The sequence below is a fragment of the Artemia franciscana genome, chromosome 19 (assembly GCF_032884065.1).
Source record: "Artemia franciscana chromosome 19, ASM3288406v1, whole genome shotgun sequence".
NCBI classification, from domain to species: Eukaryota; Metazoa; Arthropoda; class Branchiopoda; order Anostraca; family Artemiidae; genus Artemia; species Artemia franciscana.
Window position 1 is genome coordinate 31,513,312 of NC_088881.1, and position 11,743 is coordinate 31,525,054.

Sequence of the window (11,743 nt, forward strand, 5' to 3'; positions counted from 1 at the left end):
ACGAAGGTGAAAGCGAGCTTAATTCTTATATCATCTTCTCCATATTCGTTAGTATTTTCTCTGCGGCTGATTCATAAAACAGGATAGGTGCTACTTTGAAGGTCAAATTACCTTTTTTATAAACTTGAATATGACGCAGTTTGCTAACAACACAGCAGTTACAACATAGTAGGATGTTGGAAAGAAGGTTATAAACAGGGAGGATTAAGCGAGGGTTGTTTGCCCCTTGAAGCATTCTTTAAAGACCGAGAACAAAAAAAAAATAGATGTAGAGGCTGTGATAAAAATACATTTTTAATAACACTCCTCGGTAAAATATCCCCGGGTAGCCTCAGCCATCCTCCTTCAAAATATTAAATATTCTGGCAATTCTAAGCTTCTTCATATATAAAAAAAAACATAGAACAGTTTTCTTATTACTAAAATAAAAACTACAGGGAGATTTAGTACGTTTTGATGGGGACTCGGTGCTTAACTCCCAGAAATATCATTTTAGGGGCAATTTGAATGTAAATTGCTAAATCAATTTTTGCATTTTATTGTCCCCCCCCCCGAAAAAAAGAAAAAATCTTTATGTACGTGCCTGACTCGAAGAAGATGTTATGTCAATTAGTAACTGTAAAAAGGGAGTGTGTAAAAAAAACTAAATTGTTATAGACCGAATTGGACTGAATAAAAAGTGTTAAATATCAATCTTTTTAGGTACTCGGTGAATACTATCAGTGCTATCAGTGGGGCAATGTCCCTCTGAATTTCAAAAAGATGTCTTTCTGATGCCATTCATTGATACATTTTCTGATTTAAAAATTAGGTATTTAAATACGTCGGTGCCATTTTTTCCAAACATTCCCCCATACACTCCCACTTTCCCACATTTCATTCCCACACATTCCCCCATTTTCCCCACACATTCCCCCATACAGTCCCACAATTCATTCCTCCACATTCCCCCATTTGCCCCACACATTCCCCCCTTTTCCCAAAGTTCCCCCATACATCCGACATTACATTCCCCCACAATCCCCCACATTTCTTCTTAAAAGCGTAATTTCCGTAAAATCATGTGTTCAGCTACCTCAAAATTTTTAGTCAAATTTGGCTAATTCTCTGGAGGCTACAATGCTCCTTCTCTCAAGGCTCCCTTTCTCTCTTTTTTGCCGTGAGTGACATCGTGCCAACACGTTATGAGAGAATGTAAGTCAAAATACTCATTCTAATCAGAAAGAGCAAAATATACATAACTATGGAGACTGTACGAAAATGTGGCATTCTAGGGCTATAAGTAAAAACGGCTAAAATGGCTAGGATACGTTCTACGGATGAAGGATGGCAAATTGCCAAAGATCGTCCTATTCGGTCATCCATCTAGGGCCAAACGAAAAGGAGATCGTCTTTAAATGGAGTGGGAATAGTTCTTATGAAAGGATTTAAGAGAAACTGGGACTTCTTGGGAGGGTGTAAAGAAGGAAGCTTTGAATACATCGAGGTAGGAGGAGGAGAATATGCAGCTATGTTGTCCTCAGTTGGCTTGGTGCCGCAGTGAGTTGTCAGTAGTAGTAGTAGTAACTTGGAGACAAAACTGGCTGAAATGCCCACACACTAAAAATGATCATAAACTAATAAACAAACAATAAATTGAAAAAATTCAATAAATTGAAAAAATTGAATAAATAGAAAAAATTGAATTTCTTCCTATTTAAGGAAAGACTGACATGAGAACTCAAAATGAACCGAAACTTACCCTGTATGTGAGGGATTTACCGCCCTATATTCAACGCTAAAAATTGACTAATGCTTTAATAACAGATAACGACTTGACCTTGGTCTGATCGTGGCATTACCACAATACTTTAATAGCGACTACGAATGATCTAGTGCAATAGTAATATGGGATATAAAACTCATTTATATTTCAGATTGCCTCAAAATATAAAAAAAAAATTGCTTATATACATTTGCTCAAAAGATTAAAATTTTTAGTTCAAGTTTTTAGAAAATATGTTGGTAAAAAGAACACTTGCAATTACCACCTGTCTATCTTTTCTAAACTCTAAAATGCTTTCAAATGATGGTATTAATTAAACTGTAGCATAAATAGTTGAAGTTTCGGGGGAGGTGGAAGCACCCTTTATATACATAACAATTTATATTCGTTTCCAGTTTTGGTGTCTCTCTTTGCTGTCATTTGCAAAAAAAAAATATTTTGTTCATTTTTTCAAAAAGATCAGGAGGTTATTTTCTCCTTTCTTTTAAAAAATCCTGCAAATTTATTAATGCTGATAACTTTTTATGGGTAACTTTAAACTAGTAATTTTTCATACTTGTTTATCAGTATAAAATGGCTACTGTTTGCACGGCCGCTATTTAATTACAGTTCACTACAAAGAAATGTTTAGAGTTTTGAATTTATATATTTATTTATATATATATATATATATATATATATATATATATATATATATATATATATATATATATATATATATATATATATTATATATTTATTTGTTTGTTCTAATATGATACGGAAGGTTATTCTAAAGTCGAGAGCAACTGTCTACGCTTAAGTTTGACCTTGATGCTGCCATTAACTTGTTAATAGTAATTATAGGCTGCAACCACTAGTTTCGGGGTAGGTTGGAAACCTATCATCCCGCAAAACGGTAATATAAAATCTTGTTTGGTGGTAAAAATTTAAATGTTTACTTTGGATGGTAAAAATCATGTTTACCACCAAACAAGATTGCCAAAAGACCAAGACAGATTATCCAATTAAGTGGGCATCAAGTCAAGGTTAATTTTACCCCTTTCATTGCCGTTGTTACAGTCTCCCACTTGTGCTACACCTCTCATGCATGTCACTACACAATGCCGAACTAGAGTCAACCTTGTTGGAGGGTCTCCCCGGGGAACACACGCCGGTTGACAGTAGTTTACTTGAAAATTTTCCTCTCATTCATGTCACTCCATAATGGCGAACTAGAGTCATCCTGTTGAGGTTCTACCTTGAGTTATAATTGAAGAGGTTCACTTATAATTATACATAGTGAAGATGTTATAGTGAACCTCTTCTATATTGAAGAGGTTATATTCTATAGCACCCTTTGTATGGCACCCTTTTTATACACCGTTTATATAGCACCCTTTAAAGAGGTTTATACTCTATAGCTATATTCTATATTCTATATTGAAGAGGTTATAGAGGTTATTGTGAAGAGGTTCACTTATAATTGAAAATTTTCAGATATAAGTGAAAATTTTCTCTTATAAGTGATAATCCACTTGTCTTTGTTTACCTTATTTTTAAACACTGAGAGCATGGGGATTTCTAAACTAATATTTTTGTTATTAGTTTGGTACTTGTGTCTTGTAGCCACCATAGTCAAGAAGTGAAGTTAGATTAATCATTATAAAATACGCCAAAATATGATGAAAATATAATAGTTCAGTAGCAAAATTATGGAAACTATAATAAAGTATTATGGAAGGGGGCCGCCCAGACTGCATCATATTAAACACGTAACCTAAACTAACCTAGCCTAACCTAACCAAAATACTAACTAAATATTTAATTAAAATAAAGCTACAATGTAATTTCCCACCGAGCGGAAGTTAATTGTCTGGTATGAAGACCACGAAAACTGATTATTTTCTCTTGTTCACGATATAAATTCTCAGAGTGTGGTGGTTATAAAACACAAATACCAAAAATTACTTTTATTATTCGACCTTGTTATGTGGATTTCAGGCTGATTGTACACTAGGCTATACATTGTGTCAACGAGTATATTTGTGTTAATTAAAGTATCGCCATAATTGATATAATGATTGTCACGAATAAACTACACCTCAGAAAAGCTGTATACCAATTCTAGAGACCAGATTTTGCTTAGTCTTAACTCACGTATAACACAAGCAGAAGACACCACACCCCTTCTCTTTATTAGTATTCTAATTAACATATATAATGAAAAGAGAAATCACCAATGCAACAGCACAAACACAAAAAAAAAGAAAAAAAAGAGAGACAGAAGGAGAAAAGGAAGACTGTTTTCCTAAATTAGTGATTAATATAGACCGGCACTTGAATGAGACCTTAACCCTACTCATCCATACAATCACATAGGTCAAACAGCATAGCCACACACAATCAACCATAAAGAATAATCCATGGACAGGCAGTCATGTCGTCAATAAGTATAAGTCGTCATTTACAAAACAATAGAAAAAATAATATAGACAAATAATTCAGAGGCAACACCCAACATAAGGGCTCATCAGAAGAATACACTGACCTATATAGGGTTTCGCCACTCTAAATTGAAAAGACTATGCCTTTTTTTCTTCCCAACCAATAATTGTTCCGAACATTTAATTGTGATTTGCTTCAATAGTAAGGTAAACAAGACCTAAGAGCTCATATGGCACTTGTGACAAGGCAAGAAGAGCCAAGAGCTCATATGGTATGAGCTCTAGCAAAATTCTAAGAATCAATATATTGCTTTAAAAGGAAAATCAGAGGTTTAATGCCGGTCGGGATTTAAAATAAGAGCTCTGAGTCACGAGGTCCTTCTAAATATCAAAATTCATTAAGATCCGATCACCCACTCGTATGTTAAAAATACCTCAATTTTTCTCTCTCCTTTCAGCCCCCCAGATGGTCGAATCGAAGAAATGACTTTATCAAGTCAATTTGTACAGCTTCCTGACACGCCAATGTTAACAGATCTGGTCGGGATTGAAATAAGAGCTCTGAAACATGAGTTCCTTCTAGTTTTCCCATATTAATAACTCCCAGCTCCCCCAAAGAGAATGGATCCGTACCAATTATGTCAATCTCGTATCTATAACTTGTGCTTATTCTTCCCATCAAGTTTCATCCCGATCTCTCTACTCTAAGCGTTTTCCAAGATTTCCGGTTTCCAAGATTTCTGTTTCCCCCTCCAACCCTCTATGTCCCTGGATCCGATTCGAATTGAAAATGGAGCATCTGAGACATAAGATTCTTCTATATATCAAGTTTCCTTAAGATCCAATCACCCCTTCGTATGATATCTCGATTTTTACATTTTTCAAGAATTCCGGTATCCCCCTCCGACTCCCATCAATGTCATCGGATCTGGTCAGAATTTAAAATGAGAGTTTTAAAGCAAAAGGTCCTTCTAAATATCAAATTTCATTAAGATCTGATCAACCGTTCGTAAGTTACAAATACCTCATTTTTTTCTAATTTTTCCGAATTACCCCGACCCCCCAACTCCACCAAAGAGAGCGGATGCGGTCTGATTATGTCAGTCACCTATCATGGACTTGTGCTTTTTCTTTCCACCAAGTTTCGTCCTGATCTCTCCGCTTTAAGCGTTTTCCAAGATTTCCGGTCCTCCCCTTTAATGACACTGGATCCAGTCGAGATTTAAAATAAGAGATCTGAGTTTTGAGGTCCTTCTAAATATGAAATTTAATTAAGATACGATCACTCTTTCGTAAGTTAAAAATACCTCATTTTTTCTAATTTTTTCGAATTAACCCTCCCCCTAACTCCCCCAAAGAGAGTAGATCCGTTCCGGTTATGGCAATCCCGTATCTAGGGCTTGTGCTTATTTTTCCCACCAAGTTTCATCCCGATCGCTCCACTCTAAGTATTTTCCAAGATTTTAGGGTCTGCCCCCCCCCCCAACTTCCCCTTTGCCGGATCCGATCGGAGTTTAAAACAAGAGATCTGAGTTTCGAGGTCCTTCTCAATATGAAATTTCACTAAGATACTATCACTCCTTCGTAAGTTCAAAATACCTCATTTTTCTAATTTTTCAGAATTAACCCTCCCTCCCTCCCAACTCCTCCAAAGAGAGTGTATCCGTTGCGGTTATGTCAATTACGTATCTAGGACTTGTTCTTACTTTTCCCACCAACTTTCATCCCGATCCCTCCACTCTAAGCGTTTTCCAAGATAATAGGTTCCCCCCTCAATTCCTCCAATGTCACCGGATCCAGTTGGGATTTAAAATAAGAGCCCTGAGACACGATATCCTTCCTAACTACAAATTTCATTAAGATCCGATCACTCCTTCGTAAGTTAAAAATACCTCATTTTTCTAATTTTTAAGAATTTTAAGGATCTGGTCTGGTTATGTCAGTCACCTATCTTGGACTTGTGCTTATTCTTTTCACCAAGTTTCATCCTGATCTCTCCGATTTAATTGTTTTCCAAGATTCCCCACACCCCTAATGACACTGGATCAGGTCGAGTTTAAAATAAGAGATCTGATTTTCGAGGTCCGACTAAATATGAAATATCATTAAGATACGATCACTCTTTCGTAAGTTAAAAATGCCTCTTTTTTTCTAATTTCTTAGAATTACCCCCCTCCCCCCAACTCCCCCAAAGAGACCAGATCCGTTCCGGTTATGTCAATCCCGTATCTAGGGCTTGTGCTTATTTTTCCCACCAAGTTTCATCCCGATCCCTCCACTCTAAGCATTTTCCAAGATTTTAGGTCCTCCCAACTTCCCCTTGACCGAATCCAGTCGGGATTTAAAACAAGAGATCTAAGTTTCGAGGTCCTTCTAAATATGAAATTTCATTAAGATACGATCACTCTTTCGTAAGTTAAAAATACCTCATTTTTTCTAGTTTTTTAGAATTAACCCTCCCCATCCCAACTCCCCCAAAGAGAGCAGATCCGTTCCAGTTATGTCAATCCCGTATCTAGGACTTGTGCTTATTTTTCCCACCAAGTTTCATCCCGATCCCTCCAATCTAAGCAATTTCAAGATTTTAGGTTCCGCCCCCCAACTTCCCCTTCACTGTATCCGGTCGGGATTTAAAATAAAAGCTCTGAGACGTGATATCCTTCCAAACATTAAATTTCATTAAAATTCGATCACTCCTTTGTAAGTTAAAAATACTCCATTTTTCTAATTTTCAGAATTAACCCTCCCCCCAACTCCCCCAAAGAGAGTGGATCTGTTCTGGTTATGTCAATCACGTATCTAGGACTTGTGCTTATTTTTCCCACCAAGTTTCATCCCGATCCCTCCAATCTAAGCAATTTCAAGATTTTAGGTTCCGCCCCCCAACTTCCCCTTCACTGTATCCGGTCGGAATTTAAAATAAGAGCTCTGAGACGTGATATCCTTCCAAACGTTAAATTTCATTAAGATTCGATCACTCCTTTGTAAGTTAAAAATACTTCATTTTTCTAATTTTCAGAATTAACCCTCCCCCCCAACTCCCCCAAAGAGAGTGGATCTGTTCTGGTTATTTCAATCACGTATCTAGGACTTGTGCTTATTTTTCCCACCAAGTTTCATCCCGATCCCTTCACTCTAAGCGTTTTCCGAGATTATAGGTTAACCCCCCCCCTCAATTCCTCCAATGTCACCGGATCCAGTCGGGATTTAAAATAAGAGCCCTGAGACACGATATCCTTCCTAACTGCAAATTTCATTAAGATCCGATCACTCCTTCGTAAGTTCAAAATACCTCATTTTTTCTAATTTTTTAGAATTAACCCTCTTCCCCCTCCCTAACTCCCCCAAAGAGAGCAAATCCGTTCCGGCTATGTCAATCCCGTATCTAGGACTTCTGCTTATTTTTCCCCCCCAAGTTTAATCCCGATCCCTCCACTCTAAGCGTTTTCCAAGATTTTAGGTTCCCCCTCCCTCCAACTCTGAGATACGATATCCTTCCAAACATCAAATTTCATTAAGATCCCATCCCCCATTCGTAAGTTAAAAATGCTTCTTTTTTTCTATATCTTCCGAATTAACCGGCCCCCCACTCCCCCTCCCAGATGGTCTAATCCATTTAAGTGACCAAAAAAAATTGGAGGGCACCTAGACCCCCCATGCTAATTATTTTCCCAAAGTCACCGGATGAAAATTCTGAGATAGCCATTTTATTCAGCATAGTCGAAAAACCTTATAACTATGTCTTTGGGGACGACTTACTCCCCCACAGTCCCCGCGGGAAGGGCTACAAGTTGCAAACTTTGACCAGCGCTTACATATAGTAATGGTTATTGGGAAGTGTAAAGACGTTTTCAGGGAGATTTTTTGGTGGGGGGAAGGGGTTGAGAAGAGGGGGAATGTTGGGGGAACTTTCCATGGAGGAATTTGTCATGGGAGAGGAAAATTTCCATGAACGAAGCGCAGTATTTTCTAGCATTATTTAAAAAAAAAAACAATGAAAAAATGAATAGGAAAAATTGTTTTCAACTGAAAGTAAGGAGGAGCATAAAAACTTAAAACAAACAGAAATTATTATGCATATGAGGGATTCACCCCCTCCTAACACCTCTCTCCTTAAGCCAAAGAATGTTTAGTAATTTCAACTATTTATTCAATGGCCTTTGTGATTCAGGGGTCATTCTTAAGGAATTGGGACAAAATTTAAGCTTTAGTGTAAAGAGCGAGGTACTGACGAGGGTGTGAATCCCCTCATATACGTAATAAAAACATACAAATACAGAAGTTCGCTATGTAAGCTAACTCTTAAATTACTTATATCTTTTAGTAATAAAAACGTTCGTAACAAATTAAAAGTTCTAGTTGCCTTTTTAAGTAACCAAAACCTTGGAGGGCAACTAGGCCTCCTCCCCCGCTCCTTTTTTCTCAAAATCATTCGGTCAAAACTATGAGAAAGCCATTTAGCCAAAAAATAAAATAAATATGCAAATTTCGTTTTAATTATTCATCTACGGAGAGCCAAAATCAAAACATGCATTAATTCAAAGAAGTTCAGAAATTAAAGAAAAAAAAACTGTTTTTTTAACCAAGTAAGGAGCGACATTAAAACTTAAAACAAACAGAAATTACTTCGTATATGAAAGGTGCTGCCCCCTCCTCAGCATCCCACTCTTTACGCTAAAGGTTTTTACTGTTTGAAAAAGTAGAGTTGAGAGAAAGATCCAAACTTTAGCGTAAAGAGCGGGGCGTTGAGGAGGGAGTCTCCTAATTTTTTACCTTAAAGTTCCGCCCACGGGGACTCTGGGGGAGTAAGTCGTCCCCAAAGATATTGTTATTAGGTTTTTTGACTATGCTGAATAAAATGGCTGTCTTAGAATTTTGATCCGGTGACTTTGGGAAAAAATGAGCGTGGGAGAGGCTTTTTACTGTTTTAAAAAGTAGAATTGAGAGAAAGGGTCAAACTTTAGCCAAAAGAGGAGGGCATGGAGGAGGGAACAGCCCCTTTCGTACACGGAGTAATTTCTGTTCGTTTTAAGTTTTAATGTCGCTCCTTACTTTCAGTTAAAAAAAAAACTTGTTTTTTTTACTTAATTAAAATTAAAATCGCCACGTCAATATGTGATTAACACCATTCGGGACTTTATCATGGAGCTCATCAAATCCATCAGGAAACGCATCCAAGTTTGCGCTAGGAGGCTTATACACAATACTAATTAAGAAAATTTTGGTAATTAAATTCAATATCTACTGAAAAATTACCTTCTTACCGTCTCTTCATATACCAAAGTCATCCCTTATACCGGTCCTAATCCCTTCCTTGGCCAAAAGTGGAATACCATCTCGGCCTAGTGAAGTACGATTTTTGACATGTAGGTTGTACCCTGAAAATGAATAGAGCGAAAAAGACTGATTTACACACAAATACGCTTCACAGGGCCCTACGACATCAAATTGGGAAGAAAATCATCTAGTAACCGGGATATATCTAGCTTGATGTCACATGGACATTCAAGAACATAAATACAAACATTGGTTATTTTCAATTGACGAAAACTCATACGGTGCACGCAGATAAGCACTATTTTTTTCTTTTCTTTTTTTTTAACTGGGTTATAGGGAAATCATCATCAATAGCAATTCCTTTAAATAAATAATCCTCCAAGCTAAATTTTTCTACTTCAAATCCGGCCATCTCTTACCAGTAAAAGAGAAAAAATACGTATAAAAGAAAAAAAAGAACAAAAAGCAAAACAAAAAAAAACAAATACAAAAAACACTAATCATAACGTCTGAATCTAAATACAGTCAGCAACAGAGAGGATTCTTTTTATTGCCGAGCCTTCACTAGGCTTTGGTAATATCTGACCCTGATCGGACCTGATCTCGAAGTGATCTTCCCACTAACGGAGGAACCGTGATTGTTCGTAAGTTTTCTTGCCACTAGCGTTTGGGAGATAAATCGTAATCCGATCATTTTGATCTGAGAGCTGACGAAGGATCTTGCATTTGTGACCTATGTCCTTTTTTGTGGCCTCTTGAAACTCGCATGCATCGCCGTCAGTAAAGGTCGTGCGGTGTTCGTGCAGCATTGTGTTATGTATTTTGTTTAATTGCCTATATTTTGTCATGTCCCCACAAAGCGGAGCTTCTGGTCTGTGATCGATGATGCCAACGGACTCTTTGCTGATACAGTTAATTGCCTATATGTTGTCATGTCCCCACAAAGCGGAGCTTCTGGTCTGTGATCGATGATGCCAACGGACTCTTTGCTGATACAGTCTTTTTTCTTACGCTACGTTATTCCAGCAACAATAGTTTTCACTCGAAGAATATTCTCTTTGAAGACCTTCCATACACTTTTACTATCATCGCACCGCTGAAGGACATAAAATCTTTTATATATTATAATTTTATATCGCTCAGCCAGAGCGGGGTCATGCTGGATGCGGTTGGTGCTAATTTTTCGTGACGATTGGCTATTTGTTGTAGCTTTGGGACAAAGCCTTATTTTGTCTGCAAACCGCCGATGGTCGATGGTCTCAAGTCGAGCACGTGTGACAGCTCTGCATAGCCAACAGCTATCGCCGGCGCATGTTGATGTAGCCGAGTATCTTTTTTGTTGATCCATCATTGCTATATCAGGCACACTTGGCTATGTTAGATCTCTGGAACCAAGTGTTTGCAACGGTAAGATTATGTGCCAGATAGCAGCTCAGAAATCTCCCTCCATTGTCATTTAGCCTATCCACTGTCACGGGTCCAACAGCGAAATTCCACAAGCCAGACTCATTTGAAATGTTTGAATTCGTATCTTTTAGGTGGACGAGGTAGTCAGGGGGAGGTACTGACAAGAGCTCAGAACTGAATAGGATATAGAGCTCATTTTTTTCCCTCCGAATTATTTGTGGGGTGCAAAAGGTGAAGATGCTATTTTTTTTCTATGTTTCCGATCGAGACTTGCTCTCTCGAGGCTGGATACTACTGGGGCGAACGACAGGGAGGACTCACGTACGGTGTTATTCAGTATTATACCAAGGCCTTTCTTCTGTCTGCCACCAGAGCCACGTCTTCCTTTTGCTAATGTGATCATCACCATTACCAGGGAGGCACATTTCATTAGCTCCAGCTTCTTTGGCTAAAAGGAGCTTAAGGCCGGGTTGGCTCAGCATCAGAACGTTCCAGGTGACAACATTAATGCCACCTTGGTCAAACATGTTCAGAGGGAAACGTTCTTTGGTGTTTCAGGCTGTAAAACGAGTTTAAGATGGTTTGTCCAAGGCTGGATTTCTGGTTCCATTCGTAGCAATATGAGTTTTGGAAGAGCCGCAAACCATCCGTCCCTATTTATATTTGGGTCTCCGATGGCTAGACGAATATCCAAGGCACGGGGAAGTTGTTCTTCATGCGCCAATTTGAATGGGAACTAACTCCTGACGTGCATCGATACCTCACAGAGGCCTTTTTCCATAAATATGAACCCCACGCCCTATTGGAGCTGTTCTCCTATACCTCAACCTCAACGGTAGTGTTCTGTATCACCGTACAATTTAATCCA